The sequence below is a fragment of the Sinohyriopsis cumingii genome, unplaced genomic scaffold (genome assembly GCF_028554795.1).
Source record: "Sinohyriopsis cumingii isolate HCF-2022 unplaced genomic scaffold, ASM2855479v2 utg001328l, whole genome shotgun sequence".
Lineage (NCBI taxonomy): Eukaryota > Metazoa > Mollusca > Bivalvia > Unionida > Unionidae > Sinohyriopsis > Sinohyriopsis cumingii.
In genome coordinates, this window is record NW_028315984.1 from 858,680 (window position 1) to 885,013 (window position 26,334).

General features: G+C 36.6%; 1 long non-coding RNA gene across 4 annotated transcripts; it reads right to left on the reverse strand.

Moving 5' to 3' along the window:
* Nucleotides 1–831: 831 nt before the first annotated feature.
* Nucleotides 832–25,956, reverse strand: LOC149772636 (uncharacterized). Of its 4 annotated transcripts, none has more exons than XR_016417649.1 (7): nucleotides 25,425–25,956; nucleotides 24,806–24,927; nucleotides 20,766–20,880; nucleotides 3,814–3,939; nucleotides 3,379–3,495; nucleotides 2,336–2,532; nucleotides 1,640–1,835 (listed from the first exon to the last, which is right to left on the reverse strand). It is a non-coding gene; the product is annotated as an uncharacterized LOC149772636 (long non-coding RNA). The 4 variants fall into 4 exon arrangements; XR_016417648.1 differs by having other exon boundaries at nucleotides 3,379–3,468; nucleotides 25,425–25,955; XR_016417650.1 differs by lacking the exon at nucleotides 3,379–3,495 and having other exon boundaries at nucleotides 25,425–25,954.
* Between the last annotated feature and the right edge of the window lie 378 nt (nucleotides 25,957–26,334).

Consider the following 26,334-nt stretch of genomic DNA (forward strand, 5'->3'; position numbering starts at 1 on the left):
ATGCTGCAAACATGTAGTATGATGTTGCACCCAGTCACATTATCCTGACACCAGGCCGATCAGTCCTAACACTAACCTCTTAATGCTGAGCGTCTAGCGAGGTAGCTGTTAATACCATTTTTGTAAGTCTTTGGTATGACTTGGCTGGGGTTTGAACCCATGACCTCCCGCTTCTGAGGCGGACGCTCTAACCACTAGGACACCGGAGTGGTCAGAATGGAATTGTAACAATTACAATGGAAGCAATTTGTATTATGCTTGTTGGGGCATTCCTCACTGATGGCTGTCAGTGACATCATCATGGGAATGTGTAACAGCCACATTTTGTAAGAACAAGGTGTAGTTGGTGAACAATACAGACACTTTTCTGCCATTTCCACTGGCATCATCTCATATGATGTTATTTAAAAAAACTTCCTACAACATACTCACAACATATAAAACCTATATGGAAATCTGATGAAAGCTGCTTGTGTTTCTGAAACACATATTCCATACTGGTGGCAAGAATGTCCAAATCTACATTACAAAAATGAAAACATTACCATCCACCTAGGAGTTGCAAATGTATGAAATCCTCTTGTTGGGTAGTTTTACTAACAGGCTTTACAGCAGGGCCTTCCATTAGATTTAAATGTGGCAGGTAAGTTGACAAAGTAGGGTGGGGGGTTGGGGGGACCTACCCCAATGGGGATAATTCATTTTTTTTTTAAAGTAGCATGGTGTAAAGTAAAAGTAGATGGGCTGATAAGGAATCCACTGAATTTACAGACTAAAGGTTCAGACATTTGTTTTTAAGAGAAAAATGAAAGAAGGAAACAATACAACAGATATTTTAATATGACTTTAATGTTTATTTTCTAGATTTAATTAAGATTATGAATCAGAATCAGTCTCCAACTCCACTGTAAAGTTTATCTATTACTTCTTCTGCTCAGGCACCTGCAAATTAAAACAAAATTGTAATGCTTAAATAAAGTCATATCATCTCAGCACTAGTTACATATGCAGAAGTCATGTTAATCAGCATTATAAAAATGTATGAAATTTTCTTCACTGCACTTGTGCTTCCCTTACTATCGTTAAGCCATGATACAAGATAACTTTGCACTTACTTATCATTTCTGGCAAGTGGATGGTGCAATCAATTTGCACAAAGATGAATTTATTTCATCCAAATATTTCATGTGAATAAAAATTCCAAATGGAGGCACTTGTCCGATCAGACAAGATATATGCATATTGTAGTTAGCTGGACTCTAGCTTTCATAGTCCTGGGCAGTAGGATAAGCTGATTTTGTTATCAGTTTAGAAATGCATCCGCTTTGCAAATACTATGCTTTAAAAGACGAAACTGAATCCAATATTGATGAAATAAGAGTCATTTGGATTACCTTGTTTTTTATCATTCTGCGTTGGTTGGGTGCATATTTGAGGGTCTCTGATATGGTCTCTTCCATTCCATTTGCCTTTGCTTTGCCATTAGTTTTCAAGCAGGCTTCTTTAAAAAAGTTTCACAACAAAGGATGCATTGCATTTTTCTAAATGCCAGCAATAATCAATGGAATATTTTTAAAACATGTACTTTGAAATGTGGTCTCAAGTTACTTTATCAATTCATTTAAAAATCTCTGGCAAGTCACATGAAAAACACAATTTAAATCAAGCCATACTTACTTATCAAAACCTGACATATGACAAGCTCTTGAAATGCTTTTTTCCCTTTACGTCCCTTTGGACTATACTCTGGCCAGTCTTTTTGTTTTAAGCTTTTTCATCATCCTGCAGACACTATCCCCAATTGTAAACCTGCCAAGGGAGCTCAAGTAGCATATCTGAAAATAATAATAATAATAATATTACTATTTTTTGATTTTGATATTATTATTAGTAGTAGTATTTCATGATCGATGTGACAAAATATGCTTGTATATAGTTATTTTTTGCCATGGTTTTGCAAGCAAATTTAATTTCTCTAACTTGAAAAAAATTTGATAACATTAACTATGCAACACAATGTACTAATAGCAATTATAAACCAAATTAACCACCGTGAATCTATTAACTTCATAAATGACATTCACTCAAGGATTGAATTAAAGTAGCCACATAATATGTAATAGTGTATATGTAGTAAAATACCTGTTACATGTTCATCTCTAAACATGTTTTGGCCTACATCCGTAAGACAAAACAGCCGACCACTACATGTTCACCCCACCCCCAAAAATAATTATACAGGCACTGCAGAACTTGCATAATGCATATTGAGGTTCACAACAGCAAATAAAGGTTATAACAGTTTTTTTAAATAGAAAATAAAGCCCCAATTTACCATCTTCTTGGAGAGTTTGGGATTCTCCTCCAACCTCTGGCAAAGGCCCTCTAGTTCCTCCACTGAATGACATGGCATTGCAAGAATTTCTTCTCTATATTCTGTGTCTGGGCCTTGTGTATGAACTTGGAGGGCCAGCTGCTCCAACAAATTCTCAATATTTGTGTCCAGTTTCATAAGTACATTGAACTGGAAATCTGTAACAGATTTGTGATGAAATTAGTTTTGAAAGATCAAGATCATTATTATAAACTCCTTAAAAAGATCTGTACAGTGAACATGGGTTTAACAATGAAATATATTTATGGAATGAAATACATGGTTTTTGTACAGTTTATATGAAAACTTTCCCATAATCCTTTATTTTTTTATTCCCTGGATATGTTGTTTCACTGCTGGTGTCTGTAAAGTCTGCATTCAATGTAGATGGTTTAGGCGTCTGACTTACACAAGACAATGGTATACATCAGAAAGAAAAATAAAAAAACCAATGGAATGATGAACAGTCGACACATCAATGAAAAACAATTCATTGTTTATTTGCACAAATAAGTCTTGAACAGTATGTTTTATGACCTATAATTTAATTAACATCTCACAATGTTCTGAAATAACAGTATCTAAGCTACAAGAACTTGTGCTTTCATGTCATAATCTTCCATTTTGCAAACAAATTTTGATGTTGAATCAATGTATATGACCTTAGCATTGAACACTAACATTCAAAATGTCTACAAGATGACAAGACTATTATCAACTGAAGTGACAACAAACCAATGAGTTTTACGTGCATTGAACATAAGCATTTTTAAATGCTACAAAATGTGTTTTTAGTGTATGGCCACAAATTACCCAACATTTTGTCAAACATAAAACAGTTCTACTACCTTAGATGAGAATTAAATTCATAAATACAGTGTATAATTGACCTACTCGTATTTAGAGAGCTGTAAATGAAATAAGAGATTATATAAAAGTCAACACCTGTAGTATTTGTTTCATTATTCTATAATGTACATTTTTTTTCCATCCTCAATACTTACTACTTGCAGAGGAACTGGCAGAGAGAAATCTTTATATTCTCCACTCCAGAGTGGATGGGGATGGTGATGGTGTTGTCCTTCTGGATGCAGCTAAGAGTATAAAGATTATCACTACTCCTTAATTGCAGTAAAAAAGAAAGAAAGAAATCAGACTGGATTTTTTGGCATGTAAACAAAATGCATACTGGTTGCAATGACCACTGTATATAAAGCAGTGATACAATATATCACAAAATGCATTCTTTTTTAACAAAACATCTAATCTCATATATACAGCATCATGAGTAAGTAAGTACTCTTAAACACATCTTATTAAACAGACAGAAAAATGATGAAATTTATACATACTTTTGATAAAGAATTTCCAATTGTGGCATGGTATAAAAGCAATTGATAAAAAATAAAAAGAGACCAGATAAACTAAATAGAACATACCAGCAGGATAAGAGGAAATCTTGGAGTCTGCAAAATACTCTCCATTTCAGGAGGTTTTGGATGAGATGGCTGACCAGAAAGGTTTCCACTTGAGATTTTCATCTTTTTTCAGTTCTTCATTTTCATCTGAAATGTCAATGAGAACTTGTAAATACTGTATGAGTCCTTGAATACACTGACTCCTTGTGACATACAGGGTTTGCAGAACAATCGCTAGCAATATTCACCACTTTTAAATCCAGCTGGTGAATTTTCACCATGAAATGCATCCGAATGCAGTGAATAATCCTGGATTAAAGACAAAATAGTGTACAGAAATGTGCAATAAATTAGTCAAGCTCCAGACAAAACAAAGATATGATTTATCTCTGATTCATAATGACTTTTCTTGTGCTACACATTTTACCAATGCAAATTACATTGAATTTTGTAAATTAAATGGTACAATTAAGATATGTATGTCAAAAGATTACTAATCTTCAGCTTTCCAATTAATGCTAAACACAAGTATCAAGTCATGTATTTAGTCTCTCACCACCAATAAATGCATTTTTAAGTAATCATCCTAGAGTGCACCAAAGTCATGTGAACTTGATCCAATTCCAACATTACTGCTGCTTGAGTGCTTAGATCCAGTATTGCCTTCACTAACTGATGTTATTAATACCTCTCTCTCATCAGCATAATTTCCATCATTTTTCAAAACTCCCACTGTAAAACCTCTGCTGAAGAAACTAACACTACACCATAAGGATTTAAAGAACTACTGCCCGGTTTCTAATCTCCAATTCATATAAAAAATCTTACAAAAGGTTGTTCAATCCCAGCTTGCATCTTGTCTGAATTCAAACACTCTTTTTAGCAATGTACAATCTGCATATCGCCCTTGCCACAGGACACAAATTGTGTCTGCAAATAGATTACACTCCAGCCCAGTTGATCTATGTTGTGGTGTTGCACAGGGGTCTGTTCTTGGACCTGTTCTCTACACTCTATACACTCAGCTGCTCTCAAGTGTCATAGATCATCATCCAGTGTCTCACCAGTTGTACACTGATGACACCCAAATATACAAATCTAGCCACCCAACTGAAGTTGATGCTACCATCCAAGGTGTAGAGATGTGCATTTCTGATGTGAAATCATGGATGACTTGTAACAAGCTGCAGATGAATGATGATAAAACTGAGGCCATTCTGATTACAACACAAAGACTTTCTCATTCACGTCCTTTACCTCACACAATAAATATCAGCAACACCAACATTAAATTCACACAATCAGTACAAAACCTAGGTGTTACTCTGGACAGTACTCTCACACTGCACCAACATGTCATGAACATATGCAAGGCTGCATATCTTGAGCTGAGACGCATCAGCTCCATTCTCAGATATCTTTCAGTTGATGCCACTAAAACACTTGTGTGTTCATTACTACTTTCAAGACTGGACTATGGTAACTCAATTCTGTCTGGTTCATCTTAATATCTACTGCAGAGACTTCAAAAAGTTCAAAACATAGCTGCTTGGATCATACTTAGAGTACCACAATCAGAGCACACCTCCCCGCTGCTCTGTACCCAACACTGGCTATCCATTCGATCCAGAATCAAACACAACATTAGTTCTCTGTGCTACGTTTCACTGACAGACTCTAGTCCAACATACCTATCCGACCTCACCTATGTGTACACACAAGCAAGATACTTACACTCCTCTTCCGACAATCATATACTCATTATTCTCACTATGAAAACAGAGTCACATGGACAGCATTCTTTTGCATACCAGGGCCCAGCAACATGGAATGAATTGCCCACTGAACTTAGACACAAAGACGCAGTGATCCCATTCAAGAGTGCTCTCAAAACTACTTATTCTGACTGCAAAAACAAACTTAATGACTTAATAATGTTAACTACCTTAAATATTCTCAGCATGTTTTTTATGTTTTCTAATTTCATGGTGTTTGTTTTTGTAATCATATCATTGTGTATGTTTTTATGTTGTCTAATGTTGCAAAGCGCTTAGAGCTTCTAAAGATTAGGCGCTATACAAAGTCCTCATTATTATTATTATTATATTTAGCTTGGATGAATATTTTTTAAATCAGTGGCCATAACTAAAACAATGGGATTTTGTTTTATGATCATAAAAGTATGCTGGACACCATCCATGATGTACAATGCTGTCTGACATTTCTATGCACCTAAGGTTTCCATCTCAAATATTAAAGCAAAATGCATACCAAATTTGACAGATTGACGAAAATAAAAAAAAGCAATGCTTACCATTTGAAAAGAGGCAATTATCACTAGAATATTCTATTCAAAATGATATTAATTTTGGACACAGGGGATACCACCCCCATGTTTTCCTGACTCGTGATATGTCGGCCTATTCTGTGCACAGCTTTAAAAGATGTAATGTTTATCCATCGAGCTATAGAAATGAAATACATTTACTGTAGACTGTTTCTGTCAGCAGTTAAGTTGAGTAATTAGGTCAGGTTTATAGCTAGTTTACAAAATTCAATGTAGAATGCCAATAAATGACAAGATATATTTTTGCAAACTAAAGTGATCTTGAAAAAAGATTAGTAAAGTTTAACATTTTATAAAAAATAAGCTATTATGTGGAAGAGAAACAACAATGAAACAGGATGCAATGTGTTTGCGTCTTGTTGATGGGGGAAAATTACTAAAGAATTTAGAAACAGACTATACGCTGGGGAATTTTTTGAGAATTTATGTTCTGGCGACAAGTTTACATATTGGGTAGCAGATGATTTTGCATGTGCGGGACAACTTCTTGCAAAATTGGAAACTTGGATTAAAATGCAGTATTGTTTTAAGGTATACATTACCATATTTTATATAATGTATTGTATGATTCTAAAAGATGCATAGTTAATCGGAATTTCTGGGTTACTGATTCAAGAAGGTCATGGAGTGGGTCTACATGTTGACTAATAAATTACTATTTGATCCCCTAGGTGATATTTCAATTCTAAATTAAAACTAATAATACTTAATGTATAACCAAAAATGCGACAACCTGGTGGAGAGGCGAAAATGGATATAAAAAACTTCCATATAGCCTCAGCAAATTTAAACTGAATAAATAGGGAAAAAATAATTAAACTAAACAACAAGACAAATTATGATATGATTTTCATACAAGAAACACATAATAAGTTGACTAAAGAACTAATAACTTCATATGAGGAAAAATTAAATGGGGTTATAATTGTGAATGATTATAAGGAGATGTAAGGGGAGGGGTAGCTACTTTTATCAAGAATAAAATGGGAGTAACTTGGGAGCAAAAAAACAAGGGAAACTTTTTTGCAGGAAGATTGATACATATTGTGATACAGGACACTCATTTTATAAATGTATAAATACCTGCTAATAAAAACAAAAAGCAACAATTCATTGAAAACCTGTTTAAATATGTAGAAACAATTTCAAAGGCCCCCCTCCAATCTGTGTTGATATTGATGGAAATATTGTGGATCTGATGTGCAATCTTACTGCATGCAAATCTTTCCAGAAAGCACCTATGTACTGTTTAGACACCGGTATTTGGTAACAGCCATATCTAGCGCAAAATTCAAAATGGTCATACGACAGAAGGTTGAGTAGCTACAATGTCATAGCCTCAATGTCTCCACGAAGTAGGGATAGTAATATTTGTGCTAGGGTTGTGCTATTCCATGTCGATTTACAAGTAACCAAACAGGATTTGATTTGGAAATATTTTTCGCAAAAAGATCTCTTCTGCCAATGGTAGCTCAATGGCTGGGAGAAATACTGGCAAGTCAGATGTGTATAAAATGTACAGCAATGTGTACAGATAAAATTGTCAAAAATGTTTGCAGGTTTTAATGAAAGGGCTATATCAGCCTTGAAAGTGCCAGAAATTATCATTATAGATGTGGCTTGAGTCTACATGTTTTCAGTTAACAAAAACAGAGTATCAAAGCTAGTAACTGGCATCCTTGTTAATTTGACTAATAACTATTTTTAATTAACCATTTCAGATTTATAAATATATACTCAATAGTAGTGAAGTGGGATGATATAGCGTCAATGGGACTTACCATTAAAAACCACCCTGGGACGATATAGCGTCAATGGGAAATTTAACATTATGGAAACCCTTGGGACGATATAGCGTCAAGGGGAATTTAACATGGGAATATGGGACTGTTTAGCGTCAAGGGGAATTGAACAGGGTGGGACTGTACAGCGTCAAGGGGAATTTAACATGGGCAAAAAAAAAAAAAAAAAAATCTTGGGCCTGTTGAGCATCAAGGGGAAATGGAACAGGGTCAGGACCCTATTTTAATAAGGTCCCGACCTGATGGGTCTATGGAAATGGAACAGGCGAATATTGAAACAGGGAGGGGTCTCTATTTTTTATTTTTTTTAAAACAAAAAAAAAAAAGAAAAAAAAAAGGTAGGCAATGAAAGTCAAGATCTTTTCGAGACCTATGAGTGGCCCTGAAAAGGGCCTTTGGGTTTCTTCTTCTAACTCTTCCACTTCTTCAACCATCTTCGAACTTTTACCAATATTCCTGTCATCTTCTTCTTTATTTCTGACTCAGGCATCCAGTCAGGATGACCTATCACTCGGAATTTCTCCTGTATTCTTATCCAGTTATTGTTGAGTTTCTCAAAGCTTTTTTTTCTCTTTCTATTTTCTTCTTCTTTTCTTTCCTTAGACCACTTTTCTTTGATGTTCTTTACCTCTTCCGTCAGCACTTTCCTCATTACTTCTTCCGTTTTTGTCAACTGGTCGAACCCCCATTTTACGTATCACCACTCCATCCAATACAATACTTTTTCCAGGAAGCACCCGACTTGGATGACATGGTCCAGTGCTTCCTTCAAACTTCCCACTCTGACATAAGGTGGGTCAGTAAATCCTCTTGACTTGTTGACTTCTTCTTCTATCATCCCTGCGATGAGATCTCCGGCCACCTTTAGTCCTTTGACTTGAATAGTTAACAAGTCTTGCCTATTTCCATCACTCCATTCCTTTTCTATTCTTCCTACAACATATTCAACATCCATTATCCAAAAATAGATATCTCTTAATAGATTGAATAATTTTGTCACCTCCATCTTCTTTGTTTATTCCGTGGAATGGTCTGAACGATTGTTGTTGTTGTTGAGTTGAATTATAGTGGCGTGCGCTTCGCATTGAGCATGTACCACTGGTTTATGATGCCACAGGCACCTAACTGATTACTCCTTGGAGGAAGGAATGGAGCCACTTCCTCCAGGCATATCTGTGTTCACAGAACACTAATTGATTGGGCCGTCAGGTCAAGGTACTTTTGTGTACACATCGATCTGATTGTAAGGCCTATGTTTTGTTTGAGTGGGATTGGACCCAGCACACACTCTGTCATTCATTTGCATTGATTAGCGACTAGTGGGATTGGACCTGATCTAGTCCGTATTTTTAATTTATGATGCGTGCACTGCACGTATGTGTTTTGATGTCTGTCCGTCGCAAAGGGCGAAAGTGGTCAGGCTCAGGCGGAGTTGTCTTGCCACAGGTTAGCAGGGTTTTTCCGATCCAGGGTATTTTTGTTCTAAATTTCCGTCTTTGGAATTTTGAATCATAAAAACTCTGTGCTGTTTTTAAGAGAGATAGAGTCTATTGAGGTCGATGTTAGCTTTTAGGTGACAGTATTTGTCGATTGGTTTTGCAGCCTTGTGCTGCTGGCCCTGGATGGAGTTGGTGTTTTTTCCATCTTACTGAGTAATTGTTTTTGGGTCCTAATTATCTAGTTGTAAATTTTGGTTGCAGCCTTGTGCTGCTGGCCCTATAGTCACTGTTTTTTTTTGGCTACCTTATATAAGTAATTTTTGGGGTGGTATTCTATATATTTGTTATATTTGCAGCATTGTGCCGCCGGGCCCGATAGTCGTTGGGTTTTTTTGACTACCTTATATGTGTAAGTTTAGGGTCTTAATACGGGGGATCCCTGATGGTCTATTCTTGCGACCACCTTATACGTTCTATTTTGGGACTATATGGTTATACCTAGTTTTTGTCTTAGCTGTCACCTATGTAGAAGATAGACTTTTGGAGCTGTTAGTTAGGGTGTTAGGTGAGTATTAAGTTAGGAGAAGTGGAGAAGGTTTGTTTTGTTTTTCCCACCACCCACCCCCTGTATATTTCTTCCTGGTATTTGAACTAGGTGTTTTTTAATTTAATGATATTTGTTTGTAGAGTTTTATCAGTCAGTGGGCTAGTTTTGATAAAACGAGTTTTTCTATTGTTCAGAATTTGGTACTTGTTTTGTGAGTGTCTTTATTTTGTAATACTTTTGGCTAGATTCGGATTAGATTCCCTCGTCGATCACACTCGCCTCTCATAAATGGAGAGTTCGGGGAGACCGAATCCTTGTCTTCGCCATTGGTCCAAATTTGATATATATATATTTTATGTAAGTATTTATTAGTGTAATTTAGATAATTTCATTGCTTAGCCGGTTTCGGATTAGATTCTCTCGTCGATCACACGGTCTGAATGACGAATACTGTGGGTTCTTATAGTTAAAGCGCGGACGTGAAGGAAAACATCCCCCTAAGACTAAAATCTTATATTACCAAGATCATCACTTAAAACGTACAATTCACAATCTTCTCCTAGAGCAAAAGTAATCCACATAGTGAGTAATTTCAGACCACTGCCATTCAGGGTAACGTTCAAGAATCTCATTGAACTCTTTTGATGTAAACGGTCTAAAGCGATATAATAGTATGAATGCACCCTTGACCCAGAGAAATCTAACACACTGGTTGACTTTTTTCACTTATCTCTTGTGAATTTCTCGGAATAAAAGTTCTACAGTTATCCATTGAGATTTCACTCTGGCAAGCCCCTGCCAAACTTCCTTGTAAATCTTCTCTTGCAGTTCTTTAGGTAATGATTCAATATCGTTTTTGAAATGAAGTTTAAATACTGGTCTCGATGATGTCCAACATTTGACTCCTAACCAATCTGGTTTCTTCTTTAACGACATGGTAAGTTACTTCAATGTCTTGGTCCCACTAAGGGTAAGTAATGACAATTCGGTGACCAACGAGCATGTTCTAGATAGGCCGAATCTTGTGGTTCCCAGTGGTGAAGTGACACACCGCAACTGAAGCACTTGACTTTATCCCCTTCGTGCAAGTAGAAAAATCTGGCTCTGGCTAATTCTTTGGGGATCGGTCCTCCCAGATACTTAGGCCATTTTCCTTTGAATGATTGAAGACGATTTTCAAAGTCGCAGTATTCCGACAAACACACAGGGAACGAATATTCGTCTTTCACAGGTTCGTTTCGATGAGGGCTGGGTGACATGGACAGGAGTTTGCTCAAGTCTGGATGACATCCGTAGGGGGGTAGACGTGAAGGTGAACATCCACATTTAAAATAAAACCCAGTAAAGTGTCCAAGAGGACGAGCAGCATCGCTTTCGCATCCCTCAGGTTTGACACGCACAGCATCACTTTCCATGAGAGGGGTAGTGAGAACAAAGTTCTCATGATGCTTTACGGCATCGCTAAGGTCACAGCGTACAGCATCGTTTCCATCGCAAGGCTCACAATCACATTCCACTTCAGAAGCCCCAAACTTGAATTGTGCCTTTCTGAACTTGTTTTGTGTTTCTCTGAAAGGATTCGTCTTGTTCGCTTGGTCTTGGTAGTCACAATGAACTATCGATCTTGACCATAGCCCCTTTTTATACTAGTCACAATGCAGTCTCAAGCTTGTACATCGTTCCTTTTTTATATCTAGTTTTTGAAGGTACTGTCTCTAAGGTACCGTCATAATTGTACCGTAGTGTAATGGGTGGAAAGGCCATAGAAAGGTAAGGGCAGTGCAAAGACCATCGAGTGTGTTCCAGAATAGCTGAACCTTTATAGATACATAGATCCATTCGTAACTTCAGTCCACAAGCGAAACACTGTACTTCGTATCCCAATCCTGACTCAGGTCCCAAGTAGACAAATCCTGTTCTAGCTAAAACATGCGAAGAAGGTAATCCTTCCCTATCCGTAAACTATTTCTGAAATGTGTCCAATCGACGGGCACAATCACAATAGTCAGGTAAGAAGACTGGAAAATGGTAGGGTTTGAACTTGGAGTTCTCATCAGGTTTCTCACTTGATTCTTGCTGTGGCGTAGTCATGCTTCTGGTGAGTGGCTATCCACTTACAACCAATGTTTTATACCGACATGTCCATATGGCAATATAAAGTGATTGGGAAGCCGCACTCGCTTCTGATACACGATTTGACAGACTTTTTCCAAGGGTCGAATGACGATGTGGTGAGTGGGTAAACGTACAATCTTGTTCGGTTGATAGGTGGTCACTTTAAAGTGTTCATCTTCTCTAGACTGCAAAGCTTCTTTCAATACGCCAAAGTTCACCACTCGACTGGTACGATAATTCAGAGTCAATCCTTTCACTTTACACTTCGTGTGCACTTCTCCTTGTTTGTCCCGGTATTCGTAGCCGTAATTTTTAAGACCGCCACTGGCGAAACTTAGAATCTTGTCGTCAGAATGCTCGTCTGTCCAGGCTCCTAAACGGTCTCCTTCGATGTTAGGGTGCTGTTGACTCGGGTGATCGATGTAGATGCAACTATCCGTGTCAAAGTACAGGACGCGTTCCCCTAACAGTTCTAAAGCTTCGTACAGTTTTAAGCGAGCATGAGCTGTCACGTAAGCTGCAATGATGACATTTCCAAAAGGATCGGCTTCTACAAAGTCCAGATCTTCTTCATAATTGACTAAGATCAAATCTTCACGAACGACGTCCACGTGTTTGATGAATTTAGTTTTGTTGTGAATCATCTGGAAGTAGCAGGAAGGTTCTGTCAAATATTCTGTCTTGGGTAAACACGGTCGTTGTGCCATTTTACCCCACAAGCAATTTAACATCACTTTGGCAAACGATCGCCTGCCTTTGTTTTTCTCGATGTGATCTAAAGTAATGCCTTCTTGTGCCCAGTATTTCTCTTTGAATGTCTTTTGGTCTTCGGGAGTGTGACACCAGGACGGATAACCACTGGCTTCTTGCTTTAGTTTCAAAAAGGCATCCACGTAGTCTGCCAAAATGCCTTTCTGAGTGGGGTCACCCTTGTTGTATTGTTCTGTCTTGGGAAAGTGACAAATTTCATACACTTCTAACAGTTGGTATCCCATGTCCAGAGCTTTGAACAATTCTACGCTGACCCACGTCCCCGTCAAGGCCCGTTCAGCCTGGGTGTGCTGACAAGGCTGGTCTTGGTTGCACGTTTCAGCACAAGTACGGCACAAAGGAAACATCAGTTTGTCTTGACAATGGTGAGGTAGAACGGGATGGTACAAGTCAGTGGGAGGCAAAACTTTACATTTGATCAAGCCTTCATATTGTCAAATGTTTTTCAAATCGATGTGTTCCGTCAACAATTGTGGGTGCCCTGCAGGAAAGCGACAATATTTGCACACGTAGGGATACAGTGAACACACGTCCAAGTATTTGATTTCTTCTCCTTTCTCTTCGTCGGCTTGGTACAGCAAACTGGTGGCATTGGTCCTTCCTCCGTACAAACTATCCCTCGTGTTCAGGGGGTCCATGAACTGGTAACTTTCCACGAGGTGTTTAAACTCGGGATCGGTTTTCAAACGGTGATGGTACTCGTGTTCCCACATTTCCACCACTTAGTATCCTTCCTGTTCTAACTTTAGGCGTTGCTGACATGTGGCCTGGTAGAAGTCTTCCATGGTTCATTGTAAAAACTGATTTTTAGTGCCACGGTCAGGGTAACAGACGGGGCATCAGTGAAATAAGCAACCTTTAAACTCGTACACAATCTTGGGGTTTTCTAAGTCCCAACCATTGACCGAATGCATTCTGATGGTCTTTTCACCCCCTCCGTTGCGGGCATGCTGAATCCATTTGTCTTCCTTGTCGCACAAGTAATGTAACCAGCGTAGGGCTTTGACCGAGTATTGACATTTGACATAGTTGGTCATTTGAGGACTGATGACAGCCACGGTGTTTTCAGGCATGAATCATTGCCGGTACACTAAGGAACATGCTTTGGCAATGGTGCAAGCTTCTTTGAAAGGATCGACCCCTCCGTGTTCCATGAACAGTTCTCGAAATTTTCCACAGCAACGCCGTAAAATGTCCACGTCGGAACGACAATACTTTAGCATTTCTTCCTGAAAGTCGAAAGGGTCAGAGGCGTGAGCCTGGTACCAAGCGTAGAAAGCTTCTCGTTGTTCGGTACGCATGTTGTCAGGGTCGTAATAGTGAGCCTCAGGCAAATGGGGTAGAACGGTGTGTTGATTGGCTTCCGTATTGAAAAAGTGTGGAAAGCACCCTTTAGCCATTTCTGTCATTCCAAACGTTTTAGGCATTCGACTCAAAGGCATGGCTAAGTAACTCATCGAATCTTTAAACTGTACTTGTCCCACTTGCATGAAAATGATTTTGGCTCCATTCAAAGTGACTTTAGGACGTTCGGTGCCATGTTCTGTATAGTATCTGTGAAGAAACTGTCCATCGTATCCGGAGAAATTGTGAGCCATCACTGTGGCATGACGATGACAATCTCCGTAACGTTCGATGTCCTCTTGGATCCACGTCTTGTCGATGGGGTGTAAGACCCATCGAGCGAAATCAGCTAGCGTGTTCGGTCCTCGAAAGATTTTTTCACGTCCTCCAGAAATCTTGCTGCAGTGAAGGCAATGACTGAAAATAGGTTCTTGAATGCACTTCTCGCACGCTCGATGAGCCACGCAGAAATTAGGAATGTGAATACCAGTCTCTTGCATGCATTCAAAATCGAAAAAGATGAAATTGCCTTTCTTCTTGTGACCGATCTCTTTCTCTGGTTGGGGTTGGTATTTTTGCACATAGCATTCGTGTTCCAAGTCCACGATGTGGCAGCAAATGTGACATTTTTTCTTTCCTCGACACAGGTGTGCCTTGGCATTATTGGTAAGTATGCCTTGTCCACAGGTAGGGCACAATCTCAGCAGCTGACAAGCACATTTCTTCTGTGAACCTTGCATCTTCAAATGTTGTTGGTAACAGGCAGGGCTGACAAACGTGCGCAGACCAGTTGAACAATGCACTCGTTCTTGTCCTTCGCTCAGACAGGGTGGAGAGGCCAAACATGCTGAGCATTTCAATCCACATCTCGGTGATGAACCCTTCTGCTTTCTCTAACAGTACTTCGGACTTGAAATCTTTAAACTTCACCGTGTATTTGTAAGCTGTAGTTCTAAATTTTCTAGAGGGATGCTCTTCCGTCTCTTGAATGGAATAGTACTTTTCACGGTTGACTAAGGGTGGTGAACTTTGTTTAGAGGGTTTGGATTCTGGTTCACTCATGTCCTCTTCAAAATCACTGGCATGAATTTGTGCCAAGACTTCAGCCCTGGTACGAGGCGATAAAGCACGTTTCTGCCTCTTACTTTCTTCTTCTTTCTTCTCAAATGAATTGGATCGTTTCATCTTGATAGCAAAAAGTCAAATGACTAAAGTTTAAACACCATGGACTAATTTATAGTCATAGCAGACCAGCGTATATAAAAGGGTATGTGTCTTGTCCTTTCACTATTCATTTCACTCTCAAACCGAGCACAACGATGGAAGAGACTACCCAGATCGAACGTTTCATCAGAGCTTTGCGAGGGGTCATCCAAAAATTCTCTTCAGACCAGCCGAGGGACTACTCTCCTTCCTTTCAAGATAAAAGTCAAGATACTTGCTATATCTGTCAGAAGAAAGGGCATTGGTCTTCAGAGTGTCCAGACCGTCAAAAAAGAAAAAAAGGGGCTAGAAAAGACAAAAGTCAAGATACCTGTTATTATTGTCAAGAAAAAGGACACTGGTCTCCAGATTGCCCAAAAAAGAAACAAGGAGTCAGAAGAAGAGAGGGATTCTTCAGAGGAAGAAGAGGAAGAAAACAGGTGAAGAAAAAGAAACAGGAGAAGAAAAGAAGAAGAGAAGAAAGTGAGGAGGAATAGGAGGAAAAGACTGTGGTGGTGAAGAAATTCAAAAAACTCAGAGAGTGAACAATGAGACAGAAGAAGTTTATGAACTTTTTAAAGTGCTCTGTTGTGAATTGTGAATTGGATTGTAAATATTTATAAAAGAATAAATTAGGTATTAAAAGGTAAGTGTCTTTGGGTTTTGATTTTAAAATAAGAACCTACACTCACACACTCATACACACGTACTACAGAGGTAAAATGTTTTTTTTTTATAGTTTGAATGGATGTTGGCAATTGAAAGTCTATCTCTTTTCGACAGACGTGGGTGGCCCTGAAAAGGGCCTTTTTTGGTGTAGGGGTGAGTTTAAGCAATCAACTTTAACTGCCTTAAGGATTTGCCACGGCCAAGGCCTACTTCTGGACTGCGTAGTGTTGATGATGATGATTTGGTTGAAATCACTAAGGGTGGCACGGGAGGCTTAGTCACAGGGTTGGAGTGTTTAGCTCGGGAAGGTCGTATTCTCTTTGGTCGTAATAAAGAAGTCTGATAACATTTGTTTCAGACTTCTTAACTCCGCTAAAATGTCTAAGAGTACCGTGACCATTTGATTTTCACACCCTTGTTTCTTTGCTGCTGCTTCTTCTTCTTCTTGTTTTTTTCTTACCTCTTCTTTTTGCTGCTGTTGCTGTAGGAGAAAAGCTTGTTCCGCTTCCTTTTGCTGTTGTATAAATTTCTCCAATTCTTCTTTCTGTCTCTGTCTAAATTTCTCCACGTGTGGTAATGAAGGAGAAGGTGACGAAGGTTCCGGAACAAATTCTTGCGAGGTAAGAAAATCCACAAAATCCCAATTCACCTCTTCTGAAAGTAAGTCCGGTTTCCCTTGGGTAGTCTCCACAGCTGGTGCACCCCGATTTATCATTTTCTGAGTTTCCGTCATGTTGAAAAACTGTCGCATGAATTGACTGCACACAGGTGCTAGCAAATCTATACAGACCACATGACGTCACAGACTGCTCTCTTCGGATTGAATGTGGGCTGACTGAATTTTGTAACGCGTGTTTGGATTGGTCAGTGAACTCCGTTTCAATCCTTCCTCTCCCTATAAATAAGTGTAGTTCACTGCATTCCTTCACCTGTTCTCGGCACCTCAACATGTGGACCAACGTTCAATCTTCTACGCTTGTGTCTTCGATGATGTTCAGGACAGACATACCGATGTACGTCCGATCCAAGTGGACAGTTGTCCATAGGACAGATACCAGCCTATGGATACGTAGGATCTATGTGGAGAGGCAAGGTTGTCTCAAAAGAGTTTTAGTCTATGGTCCTGCAGTCAGGCGAAGCCTAAGGACAAGAAGAAGTCACAGATGCCCTTTATGTTAAGGGCATATTAACATAAACCCAAAGGCCCTTTTCAGGGCCACTCATAGGTCTCGAAAAGATCTTGACTTTCACTGCCTACCCTTTTTTTAATTTTTTTTTTTTTTAAAAAAAAATAAAAAATAGAGACCCCTCCCTGTTTCAATTTTCGCCTGTTCCATTTCCATAGACCCATCAGGTCAGGACCTTATTAAAATAGGGTCCCGACCCTGCTCCATTTCCCCTTGATGCTCAACAGGCCCAAGATTTTTTTTTTTTTTTTGCCCATGTTAAATTCCCCTTGACGCTATACAGTCCCACCCTGTTCAATTCTCCTTGACGCTAAACAGTCCCATATTCCCATGTTAAATTCCCCTTGATGCTATATCATCCCAGGGGTTTCCACAATGTTAAATTTCCCATTGACGCTATATCGTCCCAGGGTGGTTTTTAATGGTAAGTCCCATTGACGCTATATCGTCCCACTTCACTACTCTCAATGTGTTTATACCAATATTAAGTTTCTGTATGTCACTGTGTTTAAGTTTTGATTTTCTCTGTTTTATTTCACTTGATACAAACACATGCTGACTAATCTTGTCATGTGGTGTATCTCGATCATACTGTAAAAGTGCATAGCTTAACACAGGTTTCGAACTCTTGCTATGAGCAGCAGCAGTAAACATGGCATGTACCACTAGAAATCAACTTTTTTTCTTCTTGGCTATAAAATCATTAGGTACTAATGTGTAAACTATTAAGTTGGTAATTTTTTAAATATAATTATTGTGCAGATTTACTAAATGTACTTTTGCGATACTAAGTCCCATGTTTGTTTAAAGGTTCTAACAAGCTGGGGTTTTTATGCAATATGTCATAAGTATATAAGGTGTTGTGGGCTGCATGTATGAAGACAGCTCAGCAGCTTTCTAACTAATATTGCAATTACTATGAGCTTTTTTAAAAGTTATTTATTTTCTTTAAGTTGTTTCTTACTGTTCTGTATATAGTTTAGAAACTTTAAGCAATATTTTGGACTAGTCCGATAACATAAGACACATCACCCAATATATTTGTTGGGGGGCTGATGGGTCTTACTGCCTAACGAAGGGTGCTGTGTGGAGCGTTTTGATGTCGACTAACAGTGTAATGAAAGTCAAATTTTCTGAAATATCACACACAACTGGTAACCAATAACAATGCATTTCTACAAAGTAAAGTTATAATGTTTTTGTCAGACTTCACTTATCCTGATGTCTTTTCTCTAATAAATTCAAATTCTCACAAAAGAACCAGACCTGTTTTCAAGTTTTGTTGGCCCACATTTCAGTTGGCTGGAAAGCGATGAAAGTCAGGAATGCCAAAATCAGGTTAAGCTGAAACATTATTCTTTAAGGAAACAAATAAAAATATGTTTTGCCTATTGGAACTGTAAGCAATGTTTTGTTTCATTCAAGAAACATATTCCCCACATGAACCTACTTAAACAAACTTTGGCGTACCTCGACTACCGTTGCATTGCACCAAATTCAAATGTATGTCAATGGAACATGAAAATGTGTCCATTTGCTAGTGTCATATTTTCACTCCACCAGGATAAAGACAGCACTGTAAGTATATTAATTACACATAAATTAGTGGAAGAGTGTCGATATAGGCTGCCAAGTGTGTGAGCTATTCCTGAAACTTGGACTACTCATTCCGATGACAATTGACATTGGAACACATATACATGGCCGTTATTTGGGTAGTAAGACATAGCTCTAAAACAAAATATTTTGGACTTGTACATTTTTGTTTAAGATTTTATTTAAGCACAAAATATTTATTGATGGAATTTAATGTGCTTTTCTCTATTCTAAATTATATAATTAATATTCATTCCTAACTTATTTTACAAGCAAACTACATATAGTTATATCATTTGTTATAAGAACTTGGCTATATTGTCAAGTGAGTGTTATCTTCACATACCAACACGTTTATTTTGTATGTACTGATTTTCTGTATTTAAGACTCTAATTCCATGCCTGAGAAATTTTTCTTATGCTGCAATACATGATTCAATTTCTTATACAGTATAGGTCCAAAAATGTTCTTAGGGATATAGAATACCCAAGTCATTGTGAGTGTTATCCTTGCTGATTTGATCTTTGCAATACAATTTAATCATTACTTAATCCATGATATGATTGAGGTTTTTTTAAACTAGTAATTTTTTAAATTACATTACATTTTTTTGTAATGTAACAAATCCAAATCATGTAACAAATCCAAATCACACACACACACTTAATCTAGCACTTCACACACATAATTCCAATGTCTTCACAAAAAGCTCAAAATGTCAAAGTCACTGTGAGTGTTATCTTCACTGACATAATATTCTAACTTCAAGTCAACAATAACTTATTAATCTAGCAATCCAGAAAAGCATAATTTAATGACATTTTTCTTTCATAATTTACTAGTTGTCTAAGTCTGAGGTGGGCAAACTGTTTTTCAATGTAGCCACAGGTGTGGCGAATGAGAAGTGAAAAACATCATACGATGCCACAACTGAGCCAAACTTACATGGCCAATTTGCCACTTGTGGCAATTGGTGACAAGGTTGCCCACCCTGGGTCTAAGTCAGTGTGACCATTGTCATTACCAGCCTGAAACCCAATTTAATGCCATTTGTATAAATTCATTTCAAATAAATATTATGATATAGTTGAAGTGTAAAGTCAAGCAAGTATTCTGTTTGCAGATTTTACATTTTAGATATTACAGTAAAGTCATATTTTCTCTTGTGTAGTGAACTTTATTGCAACTGGTTCCAAAATAGTAAAACTTATTCAGTTTTCATTCACCAGAATAGGTATTAATACAATCCTGAATTAACTGTGTGGTACTAAAATATACCCTGATCTTGTGTGAGATTGTAATATACAGAACTATACCTCAAGACAACAATAATATATTGAATTTATATTATATCAAGACTGTCATGGTTATGAACTCCAACTTTATTCAGGTTTTTTCATAATAAATGATCATCTTGTGTTATGGCTGAAAAGAAATCAGAGTTCATTTTAACTCCATTCTCTCCACATTTGTCAGTTGTTATGAGGCATACTCATCATCAGTGTTATAGTAAAATGTAATCTTATCTGGATCAATCTTGCTGGTGTAATATATGAATGGAGAAAGAATATTATCATCCAGATTAAAATATTTTTTATTCAGACTCTACTGAAAATTTTAGATGGATATGGGGTACGGAGCCTGATGTGTACGAACAAAGCAATGTGTACCATGACCTTTTTAATTTAACATTTTAAACTCCTGCAGAAGAAAGAGATTTTTAGATCCATTAAATTGTATTAACAAAAACATTTCTTCAGTATGATTTTCCTTTACTTAGTAGTGACACAACTCATATTTTAAAGTTGTTGTTTTGTGTTTGGTTTGGCTTTTTATGGTAAAGCAACACAAGTAAGTTATTTAGTGCCAAGGCACTTTAAGTATAGTGCCTTGCCCAAGGACGCACCATGGTAGCTAACCCAGGTTGGTCCGATGGTAGAATTTGAACCTACCTTATTTCACAGGTCCAGAAAGCTAACCACTGAGCAACTACAGCTCCCCATCTTATAGTGGAATGCTGGTATACTTTATGATCAAGAAGGATGGGTTGGGGTATGCATGTTGCATCTGAAAAAAGTGATGGAATTTTTGTTTACATAATATTTTAGTCATACAATATGAATCATTTTCTATAGATTTAAGATGTATCAGATCAAGTTAAGAAAAATTATATATTCTGTTTCCTGGGAATGTACTAAAATTCACTGTTAATGTTTGATTTTTTTGGTAGTAAGCTTACTTGGTATTTTTTTCTTTTTAACTTGAATACCTAATTTGTTAACATCCTGTCCTAAATCTTCATGGTTCTGTCTATAAAGTGACAACTGTTGATACATGTAGGGAAGTTTTTGTTTATATCTTTTGATTTTTGTGGTTCTGGAAGTTGCAGTATTTGTTGTTGTATTATTAACCATTTCAGTAATTTAATGAATGCAGAATATACTGCTCTATAAATGAAATTTATGGGAAGATAATGTAAAAGTATGTTTCACTGCAAATATAAATTGTTTAAAATAATAATATATCATTTATCATATGACTATTCAATTGTGGTAACTAGTATTCCATCCAATATCTATATATTAAAATATGTCTTTTCATACAGCTGGTGATCATTTAGATACAAGTCCAATTGAACATAATCAAATTATCAGTGCAGGTGTTTTTATTAGTAGTAGTATTGCAAGTATAAGTGTTAGTATTAAGATTTCATATACAGGCATGATAAGTGTATCATAATGTTTAAATGATGCTCCTTGTTACAACATAAAATATGTTCATTGAAACAAATGGTTCACTGGTAAATTGGCAGTAAAGGTCTTCACTGAATTATGTTGCATAAACTATTTTACAATAAAACATATATGATGCATCTCAATTATGATGATGTGGAGGAGGAGGATTAATAATAATGCAGTTTAAGTTATCTTCATCACATAAGTTCTAGCAGATGTGTCATTTTTATGTGGCTCATTATCAGTTTGAAACTGGTCTATGATTCCTGGATCTGGACATATCTGGCCCCCTGCTGTTGTGCTGCTATGGTCTTTACAGTTCATTAGGATATCAGTTACACTTGGTTTACATTTAGAACCCCATGGGATGGAATGCCCAGTTTGAAACTGAGAGAATGGTTAATTATCCATAATATAACTCCTGCAGTTATTATTAGGTTTGATATCAAGGTCTTTCATTAAAAGCTTTTCAACTCATGTTCTGTTCTACCATACAGATAAATAAAGTCAAATTCAAGGCTTTCAGAATTGTCCAGTTTGTTTCATGTGTTGTCAGTTTAATGGGCAGGTAACTAAATGTGCAGCAGACGGACTGTATATTGCCACTGTACCACATAAATATCAGTGCTTAGTCTGCTCTCAGTGGCTGTGGTTTGATTAGTTACAAGTGTCATCACATGTGACTAATTATTAACCAATGTAATGAAACTTATATAATTAGAAGGCTGTATTTAAAAACTCTAAAGATCTTAAATGTGTGCTAGAGGGTAGGGTTAGCAGTTATAATCCCAATTATGTTGTGACGAGCAAAAAGCACTGCACACATTTGAGCTTTTAGTTTGGTTCTGGTAGGGTCAAAACATGCAGGTACATTTTGATCTTTAAAAATTAACATAATTCCCATGTAATACTTTCCAAACCTAAGTATGCAATTGATCTGATAAAAGTTTTGAGATTACTGTTTAGGCTCTGTTCTTACAATACTAGATATACCTGACTACTCCACAGTGAAATGGCCAACTGTTAAGTTATATAAGCCAGATGAGTAATGTTAGCCATTTGTTTAAGTGTTTTCTCATTAATTTCATTTGTGTCACAGAGTTGCATGCAATATTTCTTTCTAGAATAAATTTATTTTATTTTCTAATTGTGTATTTTATGGTCTCACTGGACATTTTATCTGGTGAATTTTCATCCGACAATGACCAATTACAGAAAAATGAGAATAATTTTACACTGAAGATACTAACAAAAACAAACTAATGATTTTTGTAGAAAGCATACATGTGAGATTTTGACTGCAGTAATCAGGTTAATTCCTGATGCAGCTATTGATTTCTATACTGAACCATCACTGCCACCATCTCCTAAATTTTACATTCATTTTTGACAAGAAATAGCTATTTTCAATATTTTTCTGTGACAAGGCAGCTAAAAGAATCAGTATGTGGCTTATGCATGAATAAAGTTCACTAGTACTATAACAAATTAGCATACTTTTTTCATCAACCCTCAACCATCTAGATTTTTTTATATTTGCCTCTGTAGCAGACACACATAAAGGTCAGCAGCTCATTTGCAGATCAAGCATTTGATCTCCAATGCTCATCTAACTGTGACAGGCAGTCACTAACAAGCCAACCTATTTCCATGCCTAACTCAAAGTAAATCTAAACCACATTATAGATTTAGCTTATGTGTGAATTTAGAAATGCTAGGCTTGTGATAATTAGGTTCATGCCTTCTACCTTAAAAATTAGGTGTATGTCAAAATACAAAATTATCCAGTGAGACCTATGATGTTAATTTTAATCCCTATGGGATTTGTGACATAAAAAACCCAAATGCTTTATGTATTAAAAGGTAACTAATGGGGGCAGGATCTGCAGTGAATCAATGGTATGTATGATAGACTCCTGATAGAAATGTTTGTGTTACAATCCTGTTATCAAGTCAACCAGGTTACCTACTGCAATGTACCCTTGCCTTACTCCAATTCCCTCAGTACTCAGTAAACAACTAGTGTTGCTGTACATAACAAAACCAGTCCATATTGATTTTACCTATTTTACTAAATCCTGACAAAAATAATTCTCTAAATAAAGCATGATTAATATGTGAAGGTCTCGCATGTAATCAAACTCTTCCAAGCTTTTAATGATATGAACCGATTTATCAATGTTTATCAAATTTACATGAAAAACTATTTCTTATTTGTTATCAAATATGTTAGATGTTTTGATCATATAAGCATTTCTGCTACATTAGATCAAAATAATCTTTTTGTCAGAAATAGAGCCCTTATAGTATTTGCAAGGTCAACCAATCAGATGCAAAATTTGAGTTTAATATGAATGAATATTTTTTTTTACAAAATTGCTCCTTTGCTATATCTTGATGAGATAAATCTATTTACCAAGTCTGATAAAATTAATGAGAAATAGTTTTAAGAGCAGTAGCAAGAATGGCGAGTGAGATGTAGAACCACCACATTATTTGCATAGAATTTGCTTACAGCCTCAGACATACAAGCAAATAATTAAACAAGTCAGATCTAAATTTGACCATAAACACTGTTGTGCAAGTCGTAAGAAACTCTGCCAATCAGATGCAAGGTCACTTCATTAACATACCTTTATCACACTCATAATAAGCATCATTGTGAAGCTTGACTATAGAAGCCCAATGGCCAAGTATGATCAAACTTGAATCAGCAGTAGTGGTTATAACCTCGTGTATTTGTATGCATCTTCACTTCTTCAATCTAGATCTCATTTATATAAGCATGTATTCTAAATTTAGTAAAAACTGCACTATATGCATAAATACTGCATGCGGTGGTAACATGCTCAGTCAGGTGAAAGATCACTTTATTATTATTAATGGTTAACACTCATCAAACTTCGAGGACAACTTAATGATTTTAGTCTATATTGTGGAAGTATGGCTTTTAGGTTGGTTAAAAGAACTCAACTAATCTTATACATGATCACCTCGTGTATATACTTGGATTTTGCTGAATATTAGATTTATCCAAGATGTTGATTTAAGCCCAAAACCAAGTTTTATATAAACAAATTGATCAGAACTATGGACTCCAAAGTAGCTAATTTCTTACTGTTGAAAGACAGAAGGGATGTGAAATAAATAACACACTCTGGACCATTACATAAACCCACTTAGCCTTTTGACCAGTTGAGATAAAATAGCAACAATAATGTTAATTCAGATTGATAAATTATGTTTTCTCACATTACCTCTAGCCCTTTTCAATATGGATGGTATTTTTCTTCCACATATGTCAGCTCTTAATTAGTGGCCCTTTTCCATCATGAATGTTGTAGGTGAAACTCTCAGAATTAGGCTTTTTAATTTGTATCTGAAAAAGAAAAAAATTATTGGTCTGCATATATCAATGTCACCTTTTCTGTATTAAATTAAAATACCACATGTGTGTGTGTGTGTTCATTTTAGAATTTAAGCATACTTGTCTCCATGTGTTTATTTTACAATTGATGATGATAACACATAACTGGTTCAATTGATAAAATGTTATTTCTGACTTCTTACAACTGCTCATTATATCTGAATTTACATTCAATGTTTGTTTTAATTAACATATTTTGGATAATGGGCAAATTATTTATTTTGTAGTTTATCATTATATCATTTATCAGTAATTTATCATTCAAATATTTAAAATATAGTACCATTATACTGACGTCATATTCTATATGATATCCCAGCAATACATGTTAAGCAGATAAGTGCAAATAAAAATGTTTAGAATGTAAAAGCTACTCCAAGCTCAAAGAAGGTCTGCAAAAGATGATCTCCAACATATTACCAAACAAAAAGCGAAGTTAACGCAGTTACCTTTTTTATGATGTCTCAAACACCAACGGTACTGTACAGCTACGTCTTCTGAGTTTTACCGTCATCTTGTCTTTCAAACCAGAATTAATTTCTTGAGCTCTTACAAAATGAAGAAAATTTTAAATACTATAATTTATGCAGCTTCTTTACATGACATAAGATAAATTATGGCACAGTGTTATGTCTTTCAGCACGACGCAACTTCACATTTGGACGGCGTGCTGTGTGGGCATCCCTGACACAGCAACTGACATGAATCCTTTATTAGCAGACAATAATTCGGAATAAATCCTCCGCAAATCTAACATTCTCGATTTTTCATAGTTCCACTTTTTCACTGTTGCATTTGTTTGATTGTGCTCATGAAGTTCAATGAATCAAGTTCATCTGCTGTCTGAAATCCCGGTTCAGTTGGTATTTTCTTCCGCGCATGATGCCGTGTAAATACAAGTTACGGTCGACATTCAAAGTGGTTTAGGTTAATTTATTATTTTCCTTTATTAAGGTCATTTGCAGAAAGTGTTTCGCTAGGATGAGATAATTTTAAAAAAATATATCAAAAATAAAACTTTCTTTTCCAACTCTAATACTGGATATATTTCAATTTGTGATTGATACTATAAATAAATATTTTTAAAAAAACATTTTAGCCCGTGGCTTCGGCGCGCCACTCGTTTTTGTGGGTTTTTTAAAATGTTGTTGGTGTTGTTTTGGTTTTTGTGTGTGTGTATCACACTAAGAAACATACCAGGTATTAGGCCTAACGTAGGAAAAGAAATTATCCTCTATTTGTTACTATTCTTACTGTAAAATGACGCAAAAGTGATCAAATTGCTATTAAGATTTTGTTTTATATAACACTTACTGCTCGTTTTCCTCGAGATAAAGCAGCCACTTCAAAATGATTATA